This window comes from Dama dama, chromosome 7 (assembly GCF_033118175.1).
Source record: "Dama dama isolate Ldn47 chromosome 7, ASM3311817v1, whole genome shotgun sequence".
NCBI classification, from domain to species: Eukaryota; Metazoa; Chordata; class Mammalia; order Artiodactyla; family Cervidae; genus Dama; species Dama dama.
Window position 1 is genome coordinate 44,221,842 of NC_083687.1, and position 22,611 is coordinate 44,244,452.

Sequence of the window (22,611 nt, forward strand, 5' to 3'; positions counted from 1 at the left end):
AGCCGTGTCCAGCTCTTTGTGATACTGTAAACTGTAGCCCACCAGGCTCCTCTGTCCATGGGGCTTCTCCAGGCACAACTATTGGAGTGGGTTGCCGTGCCCTCCTCCAGGGGATCGAAGCCCCATCCCTCGTGTCTCCTGCATTGGCAGGCGGGTTCTTTACCACTAGCGCCACCTGGGATACCTTCACAAAGTGGTAGGTGTGAAACAGTATCTTGTGGTTTTGTGTTTACCTGACTAATAAGTCAGTGTTGGTCAAGTCAGTTGGTCAAGACATCAGATATCTATTTAAGGAACAAGGTTGAACTTAAGAATGAGCTTTATCAGGGGTCAGAAAACTTTTTGTAAGGTTTTTTTTCCTTTGCTGGGCATATGGTCTCTGTTGCAACTACTCAGCTCTGATTGTGTAGTGCAAAAGCATCCTTTGTCAATACAGTGTGATTTTGCTCCAATGCAACTACTTATGGACACTGAAATGTAAATTTGATATCATTTTCATGTCACAAAATATTATTCTTCTTTTGACTTTTTTCCCCCAATAGTTTAAAAATATAAAAATCATTCTCGACTCTTAGGCATATAAAAACGGACAAGGGGCCATTTGGCTCCGGGGGCCCCAGGCTTGTTGACCCCTGATCTATACCAGCTTGACCCAAAAGACTAAGAATACAATGGAAGGCATCCACTTCCTGTTAAAGCCACTCTCTTTGCCATCAACACTGAGGGTTAAGACACTTCCTGGATTTACATGTGTTTCCCATCCTGAACCATAGCTGATTCATGTCAATGTATGGCAAAAACCACTACAATATTGTAAAGTAATTAGCCTCCAACTAATAAAAATAAATGGAAAAAAAAAAGATCCTTCCTGGATTATTTAAACCTCTTTCTTCTTCTTTTGTATCTTACGAGGATATTCTTAGTTATGTTTCATGATCATAGCTGGGTGCAGTGGCCCCAAAAGATTCATTCTGCATTCTGACTGCATAGCTGCTTCACACAGTGAAGACCAAAGGCACAGCCCTCACAGTCTCTGGATTACCAGACTCGAGTCTCCCATCAGTGGTTCAAGAGCCCCCATATCACCCATCATTTGAAAACACTTGTGGAAGCGCTTTACAAAATGATTTGTCCAGAAGAGTGAATGCTGGGTACCATCTTGTGTGGGAGAAAAGAAAACTCAGTAACGACAATGAATCTTTCATCAGGAAAAAAAAGGGAAAGACGTAAGAAGGCCATGAGATTCTTCTTTGGTGAGTTGTCATGTGTTGAAAGGGATGACATGGTTCTAGGAGACAAAACAGAGAACTGGGAACATCTGAGAAGATTGTGAGCAAGTCCCCCGGAGCTGATTTTGGACACATGTGTGTTATGTGAATATGACACAAGATCTGGCTTTTCCAAAGGATCTGGCTTTGCAAAGCTGATATAAGGGTGCCTCAGTGTCGCTATACTTGAGTTTCTCTGAAATGCTCTGAAGTCTATTTGACGTGTAACTGGACATTTGCTACTGTCTCATTTTGGTCAAGCAGAAAACCACATGCAGGTCAAATGAGTCTAGTTTCTTCCAAGCCTGGAATACCCTCCACCCTCCAGTACTCTCAAGTATGGTGACTCAGATGAGTACTGTGTGGTGCCCTAGCCTCACTTCTTGATGGTTGGGACTACTATTCTATCCCGGAACGGTTTTGTTTGAGTGCAATATATTTACTGGTACTGTCAATTCAGGGCATTGCAGAATATAAATTCGGTGCTGTATTCTCCCGAAGGCTGAGCAGAACCTTCCTTCTGTGAACATTGTCAACAGTTTGCCTTCAAGGTGAGGAAGTAGGAAGTACAAGGGAGACAGGCATCAAGGCAAATTTTTTTCTTTCTACCTTTACTTTTGTCAGGGGGGAACATTTCTATCAAGGAATACAGTTTCCTTTCATTTTACCTGATCCAGAGAAGCTATGGAACTTCTGTTACTGATTTTTTATCCATAATTTATGTTCGTAACATAGGACCTGGTGATAGACGTTATTGATGAAAACAAAAACTGGTGTCTTTCTTAAAGGAGGGGGCAGAGGCTCTTAAGAGAGTTGTGTCAGAGTCAGAGAAGCACTTCTCTGTCTAAAGCTTCCAGTGGCCTTTTTCTTTCCTTTTGCATCTGAGTCATCGTCACACTTACTGGCTACTGTTCCTGAAAGAAAGAGTAATAGTAGAGGAAGATGCTTAAGGGTTTCTGTGATGTCAAAGTGGATCTAGATATTAAAGTCTTCTCTTCTTCCCATTTGTATTTGATCCCAATTCACATTGTTTAGTGATAAGCAATGTCAGGTCTCAGTAACCCACTCTAGCATATAATGCCAAGGCTGTTAAGGAAACAGGAGAAATAATTCCTGTAGTAATTACCATAGTGGTATTTCTAAACTTCCTGCATCCCAATATCTGTGGAGAGATAGAGCTGGACAAGTATTTGAAGCCTCGAAGTGAATGAGAAAAATCCATTCATCCATGAAATATTTATTGAATAACTACTATTTTAAAGGATACTGGCTCAGCACTCTGAGGGTTGAATAAAAAATTAGAGGGAAGAGATAATATTAATTATTAATATTATTATTTATTTATTTTGTTTATTAACAGAAACTATGGTAACTGATTAGATAAGAATTGAAGAAGGGGAGGCAAGCATTCTGTATAGAACCTACTGATCAATGCCAAAGATATTTATTCTCCCTCCAATTTACCCCCACTGTGGTTCTACTTTGCCACATAGACACTCCAGTTTCACTCGTATTTCAGAGGGGAGATCAAAATTGATTCTTTGCGAGGTCTAAAAATGGGAACGTGTGTGCTAATCTAATCCCTTGCTTAGGGAAATGACCTGCTTTTCCCCATGTTAAGGTTGAATATTTCCTATGGTTCCGATGGGGCTATAATTAACACTTCCTGAAAAACAGAAATCTAAGAGCATGTGTGTGGGGGGTTGGGGGGGGGGGCTGAGTGTAAGAAATTTGTTTCTAGGATTAAATGGCTAGATATCTTTTTTAAATGTGCTAATTTCCACATTTGCTAAATTCTGAGTGAATCCATAAACTAGTTTGCCTCAGAGTTGATTTTCCTCATTGCTATCAATTTTCTGCTCTGGAAGGTTTTAAAGATAAGAGGTTTTGAAACTAACACACTAACTAGCAACAAGAATAATCTTTTATTTGGAAAATGGAACAATGAGGAAGCTATTTGCATCAGAAATGACTCCATCATTAAAATATCCCACATCTAATCCATTTTCAGTGGAAGGTTTTTGCACTGCTTTGTTTTATGTGGGGGCATCTCCTACCATGTGATTTGGCCATCTGCATGTAGTTATGGAGTCACCATCTCTGAGGATAGCTGAGCTGGTGAAACCTAGGGGAATCACAAGAATCAACTCAACTCCATTTACTTGGATATGTTTCACAGGGAATCCTTTGGATCAACTGAGTCACTCCCATCCAGATATCCATGGGAAGTTCACATAACCTCATTTCCCTCTGTGATTGTTACTGAGTTAAGCACAAGACAGAAATATTCTTAGAAGATATATGGCTTCCTCTTCATCAGAGCTGGCCTAGAGTGGAGAAACAGGGCCCCTGGGGACAAAGCAAGACACTCATGAACTCTGACCACCATAAGACAAACAATGGCGACCTTATTCTTAATTTGATTTTTAAGCGAAGGTTTTCCTGGTTTTTCTGGAGCAATCACAACGCTCCCCTGATGGATTAGCAACTTGCCATCATGCTGTGAGTTTCCACTTCCCTCTTGCCTCCCATTTTCTTTCAGGAGATCTGGATTTTTTTTCTAACTACATATTTCCTCCCTAATTCTGCACAACAGTAAAAATAAATATAACTTCTATCCTCTTAAAAACCTGGTAATCATTCAGCTGGAAGAAGGGCTATTATTTGGCATAGATAAAAATAGTCTCCATGGTGACCTGCCTAGAAATAATCCGAACTTGAATTTATAGTGAGGATGACCCAAGGGCTCTCATGCTTAGGAAACCACCAAGCCGTGATGGTGCCTAGCCGGATGCAGCTACTGTGTTGCACTGGGGCTGAGGAACCTGAGGGATCCACATGGTTTATCTGGGTTGAGAGATCCCACCCGAAGTGCATGGTACCAACTTTCCCCATCAATGAAACCTTCACTGCATCACCCCTGCTGCCCCATCTCTGATAAGAGAAATGGAAAAGAGGGAAGGAGGAGGAGTATGTGGGATAAAAAGGAAGGGGAAGGTGGTTTCCATAGAGACCTAGCTTTCCTGGTGCCCTCATCCTCTGATGGTCTAAAGGGCAGCCTCTGAGAGCCACGGGTCTGATTCCCCAGCTGCCTATAGGAGCCCCGGGGGCACTGACACAATCAGCTCTTTTTCTACCGAAGAAGAGCTGTTAAATCACCCATGGAGAACAGTACGCAAGTTTTGCATATATCACACCTATCTTTCAATGGAGCCAATAGAGCCAGCTTTGTTTTGTTTTGTTTTCATTACTGAAATGCATCTCTGTTTCTTGAGCATCAGATGAAGTAGTTGGCTAGTCTTTAGGGGCCCTGTTAAGTGAGAGCTGTGATTGCTGTGACTGTTAGGTTTTCCAGAAACAAGGTTGAGTGCATGTAAGTTGAAATGTGAGTGTGATTGTCTCCACTATGATGCAAAAAGGGGTGAAAGTGAAAAGCGTTAGTCGTCCAGTCATGTCTGACTCTGCAACCCCATGGACTGTAGCCCACCAGGCTCCTCTGTCCATGGAATTCTCCAGGCAATAATACTGGAGCGGGTTGCCATTCCCTTCTCCAGGGGATCTTCCTGACCCAGGGATCGAACCCAGGTCTCCTGCATTGCAGGCAGATTCTTTACCACAGAAAGGTATGAGGCTCTTCTAAATTTGATATTGTCCTAGGATGAGCCGATAGGCAGAATGACATTTCTGTCCTTCCCCGGGAAATGCCTGATATTCATTCTATGTTAAGTTGTTTGATTCTGAAGATCTACTGGTTTACTCATGGCTCCTCTGTATTTTTCTTACCCAGATACCGTCCCACACTGCTTATTTGCCCAGGAGAGGTCAACATTTGAGGACCTAGTACCTCAAGTCAGGCTTGGATTTCTGTTACAACTCTGACGTCTTCTGTGAGCACTTTGTATCTCAGAGGAAGAGTCTGGAGGACAGGACACAGAGAGCTCAGAGAGGTTTCCACTGACATTTACTCAGATTTTATGTAAAAATATTTTCCCCAGCTTCCACTTATATCCATTTAAAACACAGATATCCACAGAGATGAACACTATTTTGACTGATTGCTGCTACATGCAGAAGGGATGCAATAAAGCTAATTTTGGTTTCTTTCCTCTTTTATTTTTTCCTATTTTTTGGCCAAATGGCGAGGCATGTGGGATCTTAGTTCCCCAGACAGGAATTGAGCCTGTGCCTTCTGCAGGGGAGGCATGGTGTCTTAACCCCTGGCCTACCAGGGAACTCCCAGGAAGGCCAGTTTATATCCCACCCCCCACCCAGTTTGAAGTGGCGTGGTATAGGCTAGAGGGGAAAAAATGCATGTGCGCACATGCTAAGTGGCTTCAGTCAGGTCCGACTCTGTGCGACCCCATGGATTGTAGCCCACCAGGCTCCTCTGTCCATGGGATTCTCCAGACAAGAATACTGGAGTGGGTTGCCATGCCTTCCTCCAGGGGATCTTCCCAACTTAGGGATCCAACCTGCATCTCTTACGTCTCCTGCATTGGCAAGTACAATAGAACTGTGTTTTGCATACTGTGATCTGCCGATACATGTTCATTGAAATGAATTAGATAAAAGTAAATGCCTAAACTATTTGTCTTGTGCTAACATGCTTACAAGTGGATTTTTGTTTCATTTTCCCTGTCATCTTGCAGCATCTCCAAATATTAACCAACATTTTGCATAACTCCAAAATATATTTGTATTAGTATAAGGTGGTGGTGTAATTGAAAAGATTGTCACAATTTTCTGATCAATTACAAGGCTGATATAATTGTTGAACCTTACTGTTGAATGAAAGATTAAATACAGATGGGTGACAAAAATCAAACTTGGAGGTGGAGATTGTTTTGTCCAGTCCAGATCCTGTTTTCAATCAAGATTTGGGATATTGTTTCAGGGAATTCCCAACCAAAATACTATGAAATAAAAGCCAGATGAGTGAAGCAAATAAAGAGCTATGGGAAAGCAAAGGAGGAGATGGTCATGTGAGAAAGTTCTGAGAAAATTTTCACAGAGAAGATAACGTGGGAGCAAAGGGCATGGATCTTACTGGCTTAGTCTCACATGGTACCTAGAGCCAAGCTTCCCAATTAGTAGATTCTCAATGAGAAGATTTTAAAGTTATAATAGAAGGAAAGAGGGGAAGATAAGGACCAAAGTTTTAATTTTGGAACAACCACAATTTTTACTATGGAAAGTGAAAGTTGAATTGAACTTTCATTTAATTTTAAATGAATTAAAATCACACAAAATTAAAAACTTGGCTCCTCAGTTCAGGTAGCCCGTTTCAAGTGTTCAATAGCCACATGTTACCTCGTGGCTACTTAGGGTGGTGGAGATGTGGAACATTTCCATCGCTGCAGAAAGTTCTTCGGGACAGCACTGCTGAGGAAGTGTGGATAGCTTGCCGAAAGTCCACTCATAGTAAAATGTGGTTGTCCCTGGCCTCACTCTAGAGACTAAGAAAAATGATGTCCAGTGAATAAAGGACTAGTTTAGTTGGTCTTCTTGTCCACTGAAGGAGGAAAGACTGTGACAAGCCCCGAGGCATTTGATGAAGTGAAGAAATGGCATCCGTGTAAGTCATTCCCCTCTTCCATGTGGTGAGGGTGGGGTAAAGACTGAGCTTCTGAACTCCATGGCCCCAGGAGCGAGCTCCCTAGAACATCCTCTCTCGAGGGAATGTTCTGCAAGCCACGGTTGGCTCCACTCTCCTTCTGGCCCACGCCTTCCCATTTCTCAGGCAGCCCACCTGCCAAGGTGGTTGGCAGTGCCCAGGTGTGATGCCAGGTAGCTGCACTTCCCCTCTGAGTGCCTTCTGCCGGTCTCCTCTCAGTATAGTTTACATCCATCTGCTGCTCTCACCCTTCCATGTCACAGAGTTAGGTGTTGTTTTGTTCCCTGGAGGAAGCCCATATTGTTCGATTCCTACCAGAGAAGAAACAAATGAAGAGCAACAAGGAAAAATATGGAGTGTAAGCATGTGTTTCTAGGTCATCAACATGCAAGGAAACGTGCATGAAAATGAGTGTTAATTTTCTGCATGATTCAGTGTTTGCGAGACTATCAAGTCATTTCCCATAGGCAGCCCAACAGCCATCACATGGTAATGAATTTCTATTACAACCATGTAAGATGGTTGAACCAGAAAACTAATGATCAAAGAAATGAACAAAATAATAACAAAGGTGATAACAATACTGATGTTTTAATAATTAACTGGCATTTACAACAGGGGTCAATTGGGTATTATCGTTATTTGGGAGCAGTTAATACAGGTCTGATTTTCTAATTTTAACATTTGTGGTTTCTCCTGCCTTTATTTTTTTTTTTTAATAAAAATTCTCAATGAAAATAGACCTAGCCTAATGATCAAAATAGAAACAAGTTGTATGGTTAAGCAGTTTGTGCTTTTATTTATGTTTTTCTCATTAGGCTTCAGAAGTCTTTTAAAATTACTCTGGACTGTTCTGCAGAAGTTAAAATTAAGACTCTAGCGTTTTGGAATTTGTGCTCAGTATTGAACTATATTCTTCATTACCAATTTTCTCATTCATACATATGTACCTTTTGACTTTGCTTTAGTTATCTATAAAACTCAGGTTGGACCTGTGCTTTAACATGGACTAAACCATTTGAAAACAAGACGATTTTAAAGATAAATAGCTATTTCAAAAATTCATTTTATCCTTTTTGCCTGTGTGCTAGTTGTTCAATCATGTCCGATTCTTTGCGACCCTATGGAGTGCAGGCCACCAGGCTCTTCTCTCCAGGGGATTTTCTAAGCAAGAACAGTGGAGTAGGTTGCCATTTCCTTTTCCAAGGGGAATATCCAATCCAGGGATTGAACCCATGTCTCCTGCATTGGCAGGTGGATTCTTTACCACTGAGCCACCTGGGAATCCCTTATCCTTTTTTAAAAAATTGCTATTATTTCCTTCTCACTTTTTCTTTCTCTTAGTTGTCACCAGGTGTATTTTAATATCAAACTGGATGGGAAGTTGACCTGGTTTTTACAAAGTAAAAGTGCATGATGAATTTAAAATATCCAAAAGAAAAAAAAAATAAAATAAAATATCCAAAAGAGAATTCGGAAAATCGTAAATAGAGTTTAATGTTTGGTTAGCAATTTTTCTTGAAAAGTCGCCTCCGTTCATGCTTATTTTCTTTAATGGAGTGTTGTTAGTTATCTCATTTTAGGAAAATATCCTCTAGCAGGTTTCAGCCAGAACAAATATTTACAGTTAAACCCTCAACTCCAGAAAATGGCTTTGTGTGTATGCTGGAGGAGGGGTGGGGATTAAATGGAAAGGCTGACTTTGTCTTGGCTTTAGACAAGCCATCACAATAAATCACTCTAAGACACTCCAACGGATGTATATTGGAGGAATGCTCACCTCCAGGAAGCTAAGGTAGAGGGTTAAGAGGCTTCATGGGCTGTGATCCCACGTAACTAATGGGCACATTTCACAGACAGAAGGGCCATGCCTTAGTCATCGTGGTAAGTCTGTAGTGACAGACGTTTGTTCTATATTTGTGAATGACCTGATTTGGCATGCGTGCAGCTCGCTCTACTGACAATAATGGTAACATGGTGTGAGGGAGAGAGGCAAGAAAGGAGGAGGAACTAGGGGAGGAGGCGAGGTTGAGGGAGGAGAGAGACCCAGGCAGAAGGAGGGGGAGAAGGGGAAAGGAACTCTAAGCAGTTGAAGATCATGAGCATCTAAACATGACCCTAAGGAAACCTGCCCGTAGTGGGCGGTTCTTTAAATCTGGGAGCAAGTCTTCCATCCATTGCTAATGGATTTGGGGAGGATCACCTTCCCTTCCTCGTGCTCCCTCTGTCTTCTGTCACTCCTCTCCCCTCCAGTCTCTGGGGAAGATAGATATTCAGACGGCTGTCAGACGGTGGCAATGGGATGCTTCTGCCTCCAGGAGTCCCTCATAATTTGCAAAACTTGCCTGGCCCTCCATCCTTTGCTGTAGTCCTCCTACCTCTCCAGGTAGGAAAGAAACCGGCCCCAAGTGATGAAAAGAACGAAGGCCGCCCACATATATATATATATATATATATATATATATATATATATATGTATATATATATATATATTTTTACTTGGAGTATAATTGCTTTCCAACATTATGTTAGTTTCTGCTTACAGTGAAGTGAACCAGATATATGTATACATATACCCCCTCCCTCTTGAACCTCCTACCTTGCACCTCCATCCCACCTCTCTAGGTCATCACAGAGCGCCAAGCTGACTCTCCTGTGCTTTACAACTGGTCTCCACTAGCTGTCTATTTTACATATGGCAGTGTATATATGTCAATCCTAATCTCCCAGTTCAGCCCACCCTCCCCTAATCCCTCCCGTGTGTCCACATATACAATGGAATATTACTCAACCATAAAAAGGAACAGAATTAGGTCATTTGTAGAGATGTGGATGAACCTAGAGTCTGTCATACAGAGTGAAGTCAGAAAGAGAAAATCAAATATACTAATGCACATATGTGCAATCTATAAAAATGCCCATCATTACTGACATCTGCCCCGGTCAAGTAACCCAAGTGCTGTCCTCCCCCATCATCCTCGAACACAGCACTCACTCTCATCTGAGACCATCTTATGATTTCTTCACAGCTGTTCAATTCACTGACAAGGACACTGGCTCCATTCAAAGAGGAGCACAGTCTGTCTAATCCACCACTTCTTTAGTGAAGAGTATGTTCGTTCTTTATCTTATTTATATTCTCATTGTAAAATAAATGCTTCAGGAGTAGTCAATGCATCTATCAAGCTATTTTTCTTCGTTGAGTCCTTCTAGTTTGCAAACAGTAGAGACACAGTGGGGTTACCTCAATGAGTGGGCTTTTATAAGCAATACACAAGCAAGCAAGGCCTCAGGCAACTCTTCTTGAGGTTCCCCTGGGATATGGAGCATGGATCTCACCATCTGGGGTCCAGGCAGAGCTTTATGCTGGAGAAGGACATGGCAACCCACTCCATATTCTTGACTGGAGAATTCCACGGATAGAGGAGCCTGGCATGCTACAGTCCATGGGGTCACAAAGAATCAGACACGACTGGGTGACTGAACAAACAAACAGAGCTCTATGACCCGATAGTCCCGACAACACAGCATCTGTCTGGTCACTTCTGCTCAGATCAAGTAGCCCTGGTGCTCTGCTCCAGGGCACTGCCATCTCGGTGAACAGCCCCACTGGCTCACACGTCCCGTGTTCTGGGCTCTCATCAAGCTCTGTGAGTTCTGAAGTCAGACTTCCTCCAGAACGGGTTTGATTGATTTGTCTAATCGCTATCCAGTATCAGGAGCTCCTTTGGGGAAAAACTGCCTTAAAACTAGCGCTCAGAGCTTCCTTACCAGGGGAGTACATCAGAAGCAATTGCACAGCTTCTTCCACCTGTGTCTCCTGCATTGGCGGGTGGATTTTTAACCACTGAGCCACCAGGGAAGCCCCATGTAGATGGGTGGCCTGGGCAACTCATAAAAATTTCTTGAACTTCATTTTATCCCTCTGTAAAATAGAAACTATAATAGGTACCTGGATTTTAAATGATGTATTTTATGATAAATCCAGAGGTCATCAACAGGGCAGGGGAGGTTAATACAAATTAGCAAGTCTGTGGAATCCCAGGGTGGCTGGCTCCTGTTCGTTGCCCATCAATACACACGCTGGGCGAAGACCATTCTCCCCACCTCTGCTTTGCTGAAGGGGAACTCCTCTCTCTGTTTTTTTAAAGCAGGAAGCAGCTCTTGACAGCTCTGGCAAAATATCAAGCATTTTGTAAATTATAAAGAACCATAAAAATGCTGAGGATTTGGTACAAATGAAATAGTTCCATCACACAACTTACATAAGATATATTCGTGGGATGAAGGGCTCCAGGTACCCCCATCCAGCCATAGAGAGCAGAGGTGATTTATTTTTTCAAGTTCTCTCTTGGGTAGTCCCACCCAACAAGCTTCCTGAACCATGCCTTTTCTTGCCCAAAATAGGTCCTTCCTGTCCCAGAACGCTTCCTTTAGTTATGAGCAAATACAAGACAGGAGTTAGCAGCCTGTGTTGTGGACGCTTGCTGGTCAGAAAGCGGCAGGGAGATAAGAATGGAAGGTTGTTCCAAAGGCCCACAGCCCTGATGTAACTGAATGGTAAATTCAGGGGCAACAACAGAAGCCCACCCCTGCCCCCTGGGCATTCGAGGTGGTAGCTGGGTTTTCTCAGAAGGACTCATGAAAGAGACTCTAGCTCGACCCCCTTACTTGGGAAGAAGGGCTTCTCTTCTCAGTTTTCAGGTTTCTAACAGGCTGGAGTTTTCCAAGCATCAGAGCATCAAGACACAGGTCCACGTGGACTGGTGTCCTGGCTCTATCCGTCTCTCCTTCCTCGCACAACTCATTCAGATCACCTGTTTGCAGGTTCGAGTCACCGCATGGCCGGCCCCTGTCTGTCATTTCCTCTCCCTGCCACCCACTCACACCCTCTCACCACTTGGGAGCTAAGTGAATACGGTTTTCCAAATATAGTTTTGCAGCCAGTGTGTTAGGCCTTCTAATGAGCCACGGTAATTGCTTCTGCTATTTTCCAAAATGGAAATCAACCTCGGAAGAGCAGCTGGTTTGTGGTAAAGCTCTCCTCCCTCGATTCCATCCCCCTTCCTACCAGTCAGTCAAGCTCCAGCCTTGACTGCTTCATCCGTGAGCAGGGCCGGAGGGACCCACGGAAGGAATGTGCTGACGGTGGGGAAACAGAATAAGCGAGCCATTGTGTCTTTATTACATTGGGGAGAGGTGGGGAGGAAGGGGGAGAGCTCGGCTTTTACCTTTGATTTCTAAGATACCCTGTTCTGGGTTGTGCTTTTCGATGTATCTGAAAAGATAACCAGGTTCTTCGATGACAGAGCAATGATGTCCCTGGCCTCCCTCTTTTCAGAATTGCTCCAAAACAGCAAAGAGAACGAGAAACAAAAGCACAGGCCCTGTATTCCTCAAGGGCAGGAGACATCTGTAATCTGGAACCACAATATATGGAGATGAGAAACAGATGGAGGAATGGTAAGGTGTTTAGTAGATCTATGGAAAGTCAAACCCGAAAGCCTGGTGGGGGTTAGCATTGCTAATCAAGCCCCTTCTTTCTGCAGAACACAGGGATGTCCCGGGCGTTGGCCCACGAAGGCAGTGGCTGGGAGTGAGCGTGGCCCTGAAGGCCATCCCTGCAGCAGAAACATAATAACACTGGTTACCGTCACGGTGTGCTTGTTGGTGCCCGACTCCTCACATTCTCTCTTGCAGTCCTCATGAGAGCAAAAGGTACTCATTTTCCCATTTTACATTGGCTCAGGAGGGTAAAATCATTTGTTCCAAACAACAGAGAGAAAGATACTAAACCAATGTAGTCTTAATTCTGAAGCCACGCCACCAGATCCCACTGGACAGAGGCTATCATCAGCCCCAGAAAAGGGAACTGAAAGTACCAGAGTGTGTGGTCAGGAGCTGGGGGAGAGGTTCCCAGTGTTAATGAAGTGGTCCTCATCATCTGTGGCTCTTGCTCTTCTATTAAATCGGGAACTCTTTGAAAGGAGGTAATTTTCCCCCATCCAGGCAGCAGTGTGAGGGTAAGCATCTTGTTGGTAAACATCTTTTGAATGAATGGATGGATGGATGGATGGATGAATCCATATGTTCAGAGGAAGGAGGACTGGACTTGTCAGGAAAGATGTCAGTGAGGAGGTGAGTCTGCAGCCAGGCTGAAGGTTTGTCATCCAGGGATTCCATGTTACCAGCGGAAACTTCCGAAGGACAAGACAGTCCCAGAAAGACACTGACTTGAGAGTAAGCCCAGAAAGCAGGCTGGTGGCAATGAACTTTGGTGAGACTGATGGAGACAAACGCATGCCATGGGGATACCAAAACAAAGCCTTTCTAGGAAACAAGTAAAAAGTCAACTGTGGGTAAAAGAAGTATCTAGAAACAGATATATGTTCTGATCCAGATGGTTGCCACTGACTGTAAATTCCTATCTTGCAAAGACAAGGTGAGTTTTCTAATGCATTTATTGTTACTCCAGCCAGTCAATCTGCTCATTATTTGTACCCCATGCAGCTGCAACAGTCTTTACCTACAAGCAAAGGCTATTCAGAAAAGTGTGGAATTCTTGTTGGCACTGAACACATCGGAGTCATGGGTTCCTTGCCTCCTACACTGACATATCCAGCGATCAGAACCAGTTCAAACTAACTTCTGCCCATGCTACTGACAGGTAAATTGAATTGATGGCTATCCCTTCATTCAATAAATATTCACGAGCATGCACCATATAGTTCAGCACAGTCCTAAGTGGCAGAGTACTGGACGTTGAATGGGGCGGTGAATAGACAGGGTGTCTGCTCCGTGGACTCTGGTTCTGGTATCTGCGCAGATGTTCACTTCCTTTATTGGCTGATGCTGCTTCCAAGCCCAGGGATCAGGAAACTACGACCTGGAGGTCAAATGCAGCCCACCACGTGTTTTTGTACAGCCCTTGAGTTAAGCTGGGTTTTGTTTTTGTTTCCATTTTTTAAGAGGCTAGGAAAAGCCAAAAGAAAGATAATATTTTGTGACACATGAAAATGTCATGAAATTTAAATATCAGTGTCCGCAACCAAAGTTTACTTGGAGCACAGCCACGCAGGCTGGTTTATGTGTTGTCTACAGCTGTCTTCATGTTACAGCTCAGTCATTGCCACGGACTGCACTGCACGGCCATTCAGCAGAAAGGTCTTCCTATTTGATTTTTTATAGGAAAAGTTTCCTGATCCCTGTTCTAAGCTAACTTTCTCAAAATGCACTCCATAAAACATTATTTCTGAAGATACTGTGTTAGAGTTTTTGAGTCCTATTGTTAACATATTTAAACACAATGAATTGTAAAAAGTTGTGTTTCTCTACTCAATATTTTCTCTACTGTGGGGTGTGACCAGAATACATCATGACCCTCTAAGACAGAGGATGTGGAAGTCTCCAAACCTGTTCCCTGCTGTTCAGTTGCTAAATCAACCCAACTTGTTGTGACCTCATGGACGGTAGCACACCTGGCTCCTCTGTCCTCTATCTCCGGGAGTTTGCTCAAATTCATGTCCATTGAGTGGATGATGCTATCTAACTATCTCATCCTCTGCTGCCCCTGTCTCCTTCTGCCTTCAATCTTTCCCAGCATCAAGATCGTACACGTGTTTGTTTCCAGCAAATCTCATAATCCAGGCGGTTGTGCACCGCACTCCTTGGGAAATACTAAACAGAGTTCTTACTCATAGGCTTTGTGTTATTTCTGAAACCAGCTACCAAAAAACCAAAGCAGTGTCACTGCTAGTGAAGTAAGACTTCTGCCCAGATCTGAAGCCCCTTCCTCTTAAGCACAGCATGATTGTTCTGAAGGTTCCCAGTTTGATCCCAGCTAAACAGTACCTACCTTCCCCTCTTAACACCGTTGCAATTTCTCTTCTCCCACCCTCTCTGGGTGCCAAGCACAGCACCTCATGGTCCTTCCTGAAGGATCCTGTTGCCTCCTCCACCAGTTAATACCTCCCTATCACACTTAGAGTGTCCATACGCGTCCTGAAATAAAAACTTTGCGGGCAAGATCCCAATCCCCTAGTTGTTCAGTCATCTTGACAATGAGCTGCTCTTGATTGATTCTGTACCCACACACTGATGCATCCACACGTGTGTATCAACGGTCTCAGGAAGAGCCCAGGATGGCTCAGCTGGAGCTCCAACACCCTGGGACACATCTGGAGGACTGAGGATTATCTGCAGGGTTATCTGGGAGGCCTCCTGGGAGAGCGTTAAGGGAGAAATAAGCCAGGCACATGAATTTAACTCAGTTTTGGGTTTTTTTTTTTTTTCTTTAACTTTTCATCATTTGGGAGAGGAGCAGTTCTGAGGACCGTGCGATCTCTATCACGCGTCCCCGGTTTCAACATCCGCCTGCTTGAGTCCTGTAAAGGGGTGGCAATCGGGGAAAGGTGTAAATAAAAACTGAAAGAGGTTTTTCTTGAAATTTGTTAAAATCTCAAGGCCTGAGTGGCTCTGTTTCTAAACTGAAGGGGGCATTCTTCGCACCATGCTCCAACGTGTCGGGAGGGCAAGAGCTCGCCTTGAGAAGGCAGCTGCCCCCGACGGAGGGCAGCGCAGTAGTAGCACGGCCTCCTGGGGGCGCTGTTGGCAAAGGCGCTGCCCTGAGCCCCACCTGTGCTTCGGAACAGTGGGTGGTGTGGAATCAACAACCACAAAGAGGTCATCGCGCCTGGTGGAGCAGCGGCGTGATGGTCACCAGCGGAAGTTCTGGCATCCGATGGGAGAGGAGGCCTCTGGTCCTCCCGTCGAGGGGCAGAGGAGGGCGGCTGCATCTCCTAGAGCGCAAAGTGAAAGTCGTCCAAATGTGTTGGACTCTGCGACCCCATGGTCTATACGGTCCAGGGAATTCTCCAGGCCACAACAGTGGAGTGGGTAACCTTTCCCTTTTCCAGGGGAGCTTCCCAACCCAGGGATGGAACCCAGGTCTCCCCGCACTGCGGGCGGATCCTTTCCCAGCTGAGCCACCAGGGAAGCCCAAGAATACCGGAGTGGGCAGCCTGTCCCTTCTCCAGCGGATCTTCCCGACCCAGAGATAGAACCGGAGTCTCCTGCATTGCAGGCGGATTCTTCACCAACTGAGCTATCAGGGAAGCTCCTAGAACACAAAGGAGACCATCTATTGCCCCTCCCAGGAGAGGAGGTGCCAGGAATCCTTGGGGGTAGTGGGCGTGGGGCTACCATTCTGTGTCAGGCTGGTGACCAGTGAGTTTGCAACCTTAGATCTCACTCTGGTCTCAGATAGAAGGTGAGTGGGGGAAATTTGGAGATCTTCAATCTACTCATGAAAGCATACATAAACTCACACACTTACATGCATTCCTATTGAGACATGTGCTATGAATGTAAATGCTCACACATACCCGAGCTATGCTTGTATATGAAACCATACACTGTTAAAATGAGGTGGGAATAGGTGAGATTGGCTGGGGGGGTTAAGTGGGTGAGTCTTGAGGGTCCCACCATCCCTGCTTCAACCAGAGAGCTCTGCTTTTATCTGTTATATGCATTGTGGTGGTGATGATCATTTAGCTGTTAGGTTATTTCTAACTTTTGTGACCCCGTGGACTGTAGCCCACCAGGCTCCTCTGTCAATATGCATTGTGCTTCTACTTAAAGATTTCTTTTAAGAAAGGGTTCCGTGGCAAAAAAGGAAAAAGAACTTTGGAAATCCCACTTGATATAATAAAATTATTTATATTCCTATTATTTTATAAATGAGGAAATGGGGACACAGAAGGTTTAAATGACTCAGCTGAGTTCATAAAGACAAAAGCATTGGTTTAAGGGCTCCAATCCAATATTTTTGTTTTGTTTTTCCTATAACACCCTGCAGAGAAAGAAAGAATATACAAAGACGATGAAGCCTGGATGTTTTTCAGAACTTGGTGTGTTTCTCAGTTCTAGTGGTCAAAGGTTTGAGAACCAGCTTATTAGATCTTTTAATTTTTCTAACTATGATTTTATAGCTAGAAAAACATTAGCTATGGGGGCAGAAATGTAGATTAAATTAACACAGTTATATATCAAATGACCATGTTAATACAATTTTCAATTCAACTCTGAAGTTGAATTAGAATCTACTTAGACATGCTGTACTAATCAGAAATATAGAGCAAAAATGGGATCATTGTGTTTTAGACAGGGCCTCGAGAAACATTAGCCCAATTTTCTAAGCACAGAAGGAGGCAAAAAAAGATGACAGGAAAGTTTGCGAAGAAATTCATGAGTAAATGTTAAGAGAATAGAATTATTCCCTCTGGAGAAGAAAAAACAATAGAAGCTAACCGTTTCCTGGAGCATAAAGGATCTCTCAACTGAGATACATTCCCTTTCTCATTCACAAGGAGGACAGAATAAGAGTGGACCTTTCGAGAGACCGTGGGAGATTCTAGGTGGTGGAGTCTATAGAACAACGTTGAGGTTCCCCAGGCTGTGCTGAGCTGTAAGGACCAGAGGCAGTGCCCGTGAAGTGACCTGTCCAGGGAGGAGATGGTAGCTGGATGACTCAGGGTCTCTGTTATTATTTCAGAAAATATCAAGCGTCACCGTATGGCAGAAGCTAAAGGTGATTCACCAACAAGGCATAGAGATGGGGAGGAGAAGACTGGGGCACCACTTTGCACCTGTGCGCTAAGATGACCACCGAGAATACCCTCCTGCTCTGCACGCTGTTCCGGCTCTGAGCACTGTCTGTACCCCACCCTGCCTTCCTGCTGTCAATCGGAGAGTCCCAGATGCTTGATGGTCCCATGGTTGAAGTCTATGGATGAGCACTGGGAATAAGGCAAAACCCTTTCTGTAGAAACTTAGGTTGCATCTAATGTTCTCATCTCTTAATATGCTGTCATAAAGGTCTGAAACACAACAGAGTTTGATAACACGAGTTAGATAGATAACACAAATGGTTATCACACATCCCTCCCCCATGTCACCTTTCCCCCTTTCTTATCAAAGAACGCATTTGAAGCTGGTGGAGTGGGATATAAACAGTTGGGAAATGGATGCGGGCACTTCTTCCTGGAGGGGGTTGTGATAAGACATATACTCACATGAAAAGTGACAGAGATGTGCTCACAGGAATCACTAGCTTAACTCTTAATACCACGAGAGCACCCACATCAGGAGAACATGACTGTCCACTCGTCCATCTCTCAAGTCCCCTTTTTTCGGACCCCAGGTGTAATGTTGCTATATTCTATCTGTAGCTAACTTTACAGCCCCAGGGCCCAGTGGTGGTGGATATTTGTAATGGAAGAAAAAGGATTCAGAAATACAGTGATTATTCACTTCAGTTTTAAGGGACCCAGAAAATGTATTGGAATCCTATGGAATGAAAGCGTTATTTGTGACTGGGTGGAAGATTTTTGTTCAATTATCTCCAAGTCATCAGCATAATTAGAAAGTGAAATCCAAGATTTCAGAAAGTTGTTAATTTTTGCAAAGTTGTTAATTATGAAAGCAAGCAAAAAAGCCAACTCAACAATAAAACTCTGACTCACCAGCTTGCCCAGCGCCTTGAGATCCTTGGATGACTTGTGGTCCAGTGACCATTTCACTTTCAGGAAGAAGGAAATGAGCAGCTGAGACTGTCCCCCCAGGACAGACCCTGACTAATTCTCTTGTTCCTACCTTTCTCAGTCTGGGTAGTCATCAGCTGGAAAACTCAGCTTCAGCCAGTGAGACACTGTCTTGCAAATTCCAAGGATTTAGCATGAGTGGGTATTAATAATTTGCAGTGTCTGGTGGTGACTCAGGTCTCAGCAGACTGGCTGTTTAATTTGCAGCCAAGCTCTGTTTCTCCGATTGGGGCCCTGGTCCCCACACGTCTCTTCCAGCACTCCTCATTTCACAGGAGTCTTTGAGGATATAGACATGCCTCTATCTTCACGCTTCTAGAAGTATGAGACACCCACGAGGCAGTGCAGGCCCCTTTGAGCGTAAGTTGTTGAATCAGCCTGCTTTGACTGATTTTCTGTCACGAGTCTGCTGTTGAGAGCAGCTGTGTCCCAGTTATTACTCAAGCTGAGAAAATGTCAGCTTTTACCAATTGACTTGGGGAAATCATGGGTCTTCCCAGGTGGCGCTAGTAGTAAAGAACCAGCCTGCCAGTGCAGGAGACATAGGAGACGCAGGTTCGATCCCTGGGTTGGGAAGATCCCCTGGAGTAGGAAATGGTAACCCACTCCAGTATTCTTGCCTGGAGAATCCCATGGACAGAGCAGCCTGGTAGGCTACAATCCATGGGGTTGCAGAGTCAGACACAATTGGAGCAATTTAGCACATTCTCCCGTTTTGACCTACGGGCAGGGCATGAGAGACATGTTGTATACTGTTCAATTTGGAGCGTCTGGTTAATTACAGCAATTTTCTATGGATTTTTAAAGACTGATTTTCAAGGACTGGTCTGATCAGTTATTTCACTGGTCATCAGTATGAAATGGAAGAGATGAAAACAGCAACAAGATGGAATGTACATCATGACTGCTGAATGAAACAATTATAATAGTTACAAAAATTCTTTTAAGTAAGCTACTAAAATAAGGAAGGACGGTGGCAACTAAAATTTATTTAAAGGCTATTTGATCCGAGAAGATCCCACGTGCCTCGGAGCAATTAAGCCCATGCACCCAATTACTGAACCTTATTTAAAGGCTATTTGAAACTTTACTCCCTCCAAATGGGATTTCGTCTCTAGTGCTATACAAACGTCTTTGAAACTTTGTCTCCCACTGTCTGTGCCCTACCCGCAGTCCACGTCTCTTCTCTCTTTTTCCAAACTCCTCAAATATCTCAGGCCCACGTTACTGCACGGCCCTGGCCCCCTGCTCCACCTTACTCCTTTTCTCACCTCTTGCTGAATTCTGTTCCACCAGAAACGCTGGCACCTCCAACTGGCTTCTCTCCAGCTGATCTTGGCTACTCTCTGTTCTGCCCTACCTCCCGATTCTGCAAACGAAGGACTAGAAGAGCATCGCAGCAGCTGTCTTGTTAAGGTGGGAAGAGCAAGAGGCTCTGAACAATTCCTGCTTTTTTTTCTATTAATTACACAGGAAAAGGCCTAAGACCTGGCCATAGCAAGGGAAATGATCAACAAGTAATTCACTACTATTAACTGATAATTAGCTGGAGGAAAGAGAGTGAGGTTAGAAAAGCAAGAGAGAAAAAGAAAGAGAGGGAGCAAGAGGGAGACAAGAAAGAAAAAAAGAGAAGACAGCAGTTCCTGGCAAAATTTTGCTTGAAGTCTCAAATTTGAAGTTCTAACTCTGATCACGGCAATCTTACTCGTAATAAAATTTGTAAATAAAGGTGAGACATTGTGGCAAAACTATGCCCAGAATACAGCATGGGAAGAAATATATATTATTAATAAAATGATAATGGTGGCTGCTGGGGGAGGTAGACATGTAAGAAATGTAATTTAGAAAAAAAAAGATGAACTGGTAATACACATAGAATCAAGCTGTAATATCTCCCAAGCTACCCCAGCCTTCAATATCATCATTATTGAAACTCTCTCCATTGGCATAAATACTCTTCATTGTCTTTCTTCTTCCTTTCCTTCCTCCTCTTTATCTTCTTCTCACTGTCTTAACCCATTCAGGCTGCTATCACAAACCACCATAGACTGAGTGACTTATAAATGACAGATGGTTATTTCTCACAGGTCTGCAGCCTGGAAAGCAGAAGATCATGGCACCAGCAGGTCTGGTGTCTGATAAGAGCCCACTTGCCGGCTCTTATCAGATGGTGACTCAGATGGTAAAGAATCTGCTGGCAATGCAAGGGACCTGAGTTCGATCCCTGGGTCGGGAAGATCCCCTGGAGAAGGAAATGGCAACCCACTCCAGTATTCTTGCCTGGAGAATTCCATGGACAGAGGAGTCTGGTGGGCTACAGTCTATGGGATCGCAAGGAGTCAGACAGGACTGAGCAACTTTCACTCCCGGTTTGTAGACAGCTGTCTTTTCACTGTGTCCTCGCATGACAGAAGAGGTGAGGTTGTTCCCTGGGGTTTATTTTATAAGGGCACTAATCCCATTCCTGGGGGTTCCACACTCATAACCTAAGCACTTCGCAAAGGTGTGTGTGTGTGTGTGTGTGTGTGTGTGAGTGGCTCAGTCATGTCCAACTCTTTGTGACTCTGTGGACCATAGCCCACCAGGCTCCTCTGTTCATGGAATTCTCCAGGCCAGAGTATTGGAATGGGTAGCCATTTCCTTCTCCAGGGGATCTTCCTGACCCAGGGATCAAACCCAGGTCTCCTGCATTGCAGGCAGGTTCTTCACCGTCTGAGCCACCAGGAAAGCTCCCACCTCCTAATACCAACACGCTGAGGGTTAGGACTTCAACATATGAATTTGAGGGGGACACACAAATGTTCAGTGTATAGCGGTCACCTTCAAGATTATTCAAGGATAAAGAGATTGATGGATTTTTTCCAGTCCGCAGGAATCCTGCCACACTGGTTATCCAGTTGTCTTCTATTCTAAGGACCACACCACATTCCAATGGGCTGGACATCCATCCCAGTGCCCATGCCTTACTGGCTGTTACATGTTTTGAATATCACACTGGCCACATCTCACAATAGTATAGAGGGATCTGTATATGACAAAAGTGAGAGTCTGAGTTATTTTAGAATATTTTTGCACATGGGTAGTTACTGGTATCTGCATTTTCCAGATCGAGGAACTGAGGCTGGGATCTGAATGTTCCCAGCTCAGCTTCTTCTGTTCATGCTGGTTCTCCTGCAGTGCCGAGGAATCCCCGCAACTGGCTCCCTCATCTTTGCTGTGAATTTAGGGCGCTGACGGATGGAATGACCTAGTGAGACCTCAGAGGACAAACGAGGATTTTACTGTCTTCGCATGAAAACATGGGCTGTAGTCACAAATTGTATTGGGGTCCAGAGTCACCGATGGCATCAGGACCCTTTGGGGCGGCCAGTCTGCCTGGTTCTGATCCATCCTACAGCTCCCGCTAATTGTGCCGGCCACGTGGGTGGCCCAAAGCTTCTCTCGCAGGAGGACGTTCCAGAGAGGAGCAAGGCCTCCTGCAATCACGTTCACTTTCACCCTGTAGGATATTAAAACTGACTCGAGATAGTGTTGAAGAATGTTTTTCTTTCCGGTATGCTAATAAGAACAAGATCACATACCGCCGATGTGTATCATGGCAGGACTGTTCCGTGGCCGAGGCTTTTAATGAGCTGTTTCGTAATGAGGGCCGATCTGCAAACAGTATCTGGGTGCTAGTCAAAGTTTAAAGACCTCTGATTCCCCCCAGTACGCACCCTCATCCAAGCCATGGCTTTAATTCTTTTAAACAGTAACATTAATTGGCTGTTAAGTAAAACAGGAGAGAACACAATAGATTTATGATATTTTGAGAAGCGACACCAGTTCTCAGGCATTCAGAGAAACAGGCTTGGCTTTTATGAGCTAATTATGATTTAGTGGTTTCTCTCACCCTGTTGAGTCTGTGGGCTGCCTCTAAAATGGATCTGGGATGAATGTCAAAATCAGGATTTACAGTCAAACCTTTTCAACATAGAAAGCACAGGAGAAGTTTATTGTTTTATTTTTTTCTCCTAAGCAATATTTCCTTCTGCATTTCTATGCTGTTAGGTTTTGTAGAATTTCCATCCCCACCCTAGCTTTGAAATGGTGTCTATAAATTACTTCTCCTGTTAAGGCTGCTGTATCA

General features: G+C 44.1%; 1 long non-coding RNA gene across 1 annotated transcript; it reads left to right on the forward strand.

The window, feature by feature from the left end:
- The first annotated feature begins 12,278 nt into the window (after positions 1 to 12,278).
- On the forward strand, positions 12,279 to 13,577 carry LOC133059198 (uncharacterized). The gene is made up of 3 exons (XR_009693492.1): positions 12,279 to 12,345; positions 12,432 to 12,600; positions 13,393 to 13,577. It is a non-coding gene; the product is annotated as an uncharacterized LOC133059198 (long non-coding RNA).
- The last annotated feature ends 9,034 nt before the right edge of the window (positions 13,578 to 22,611 follow it).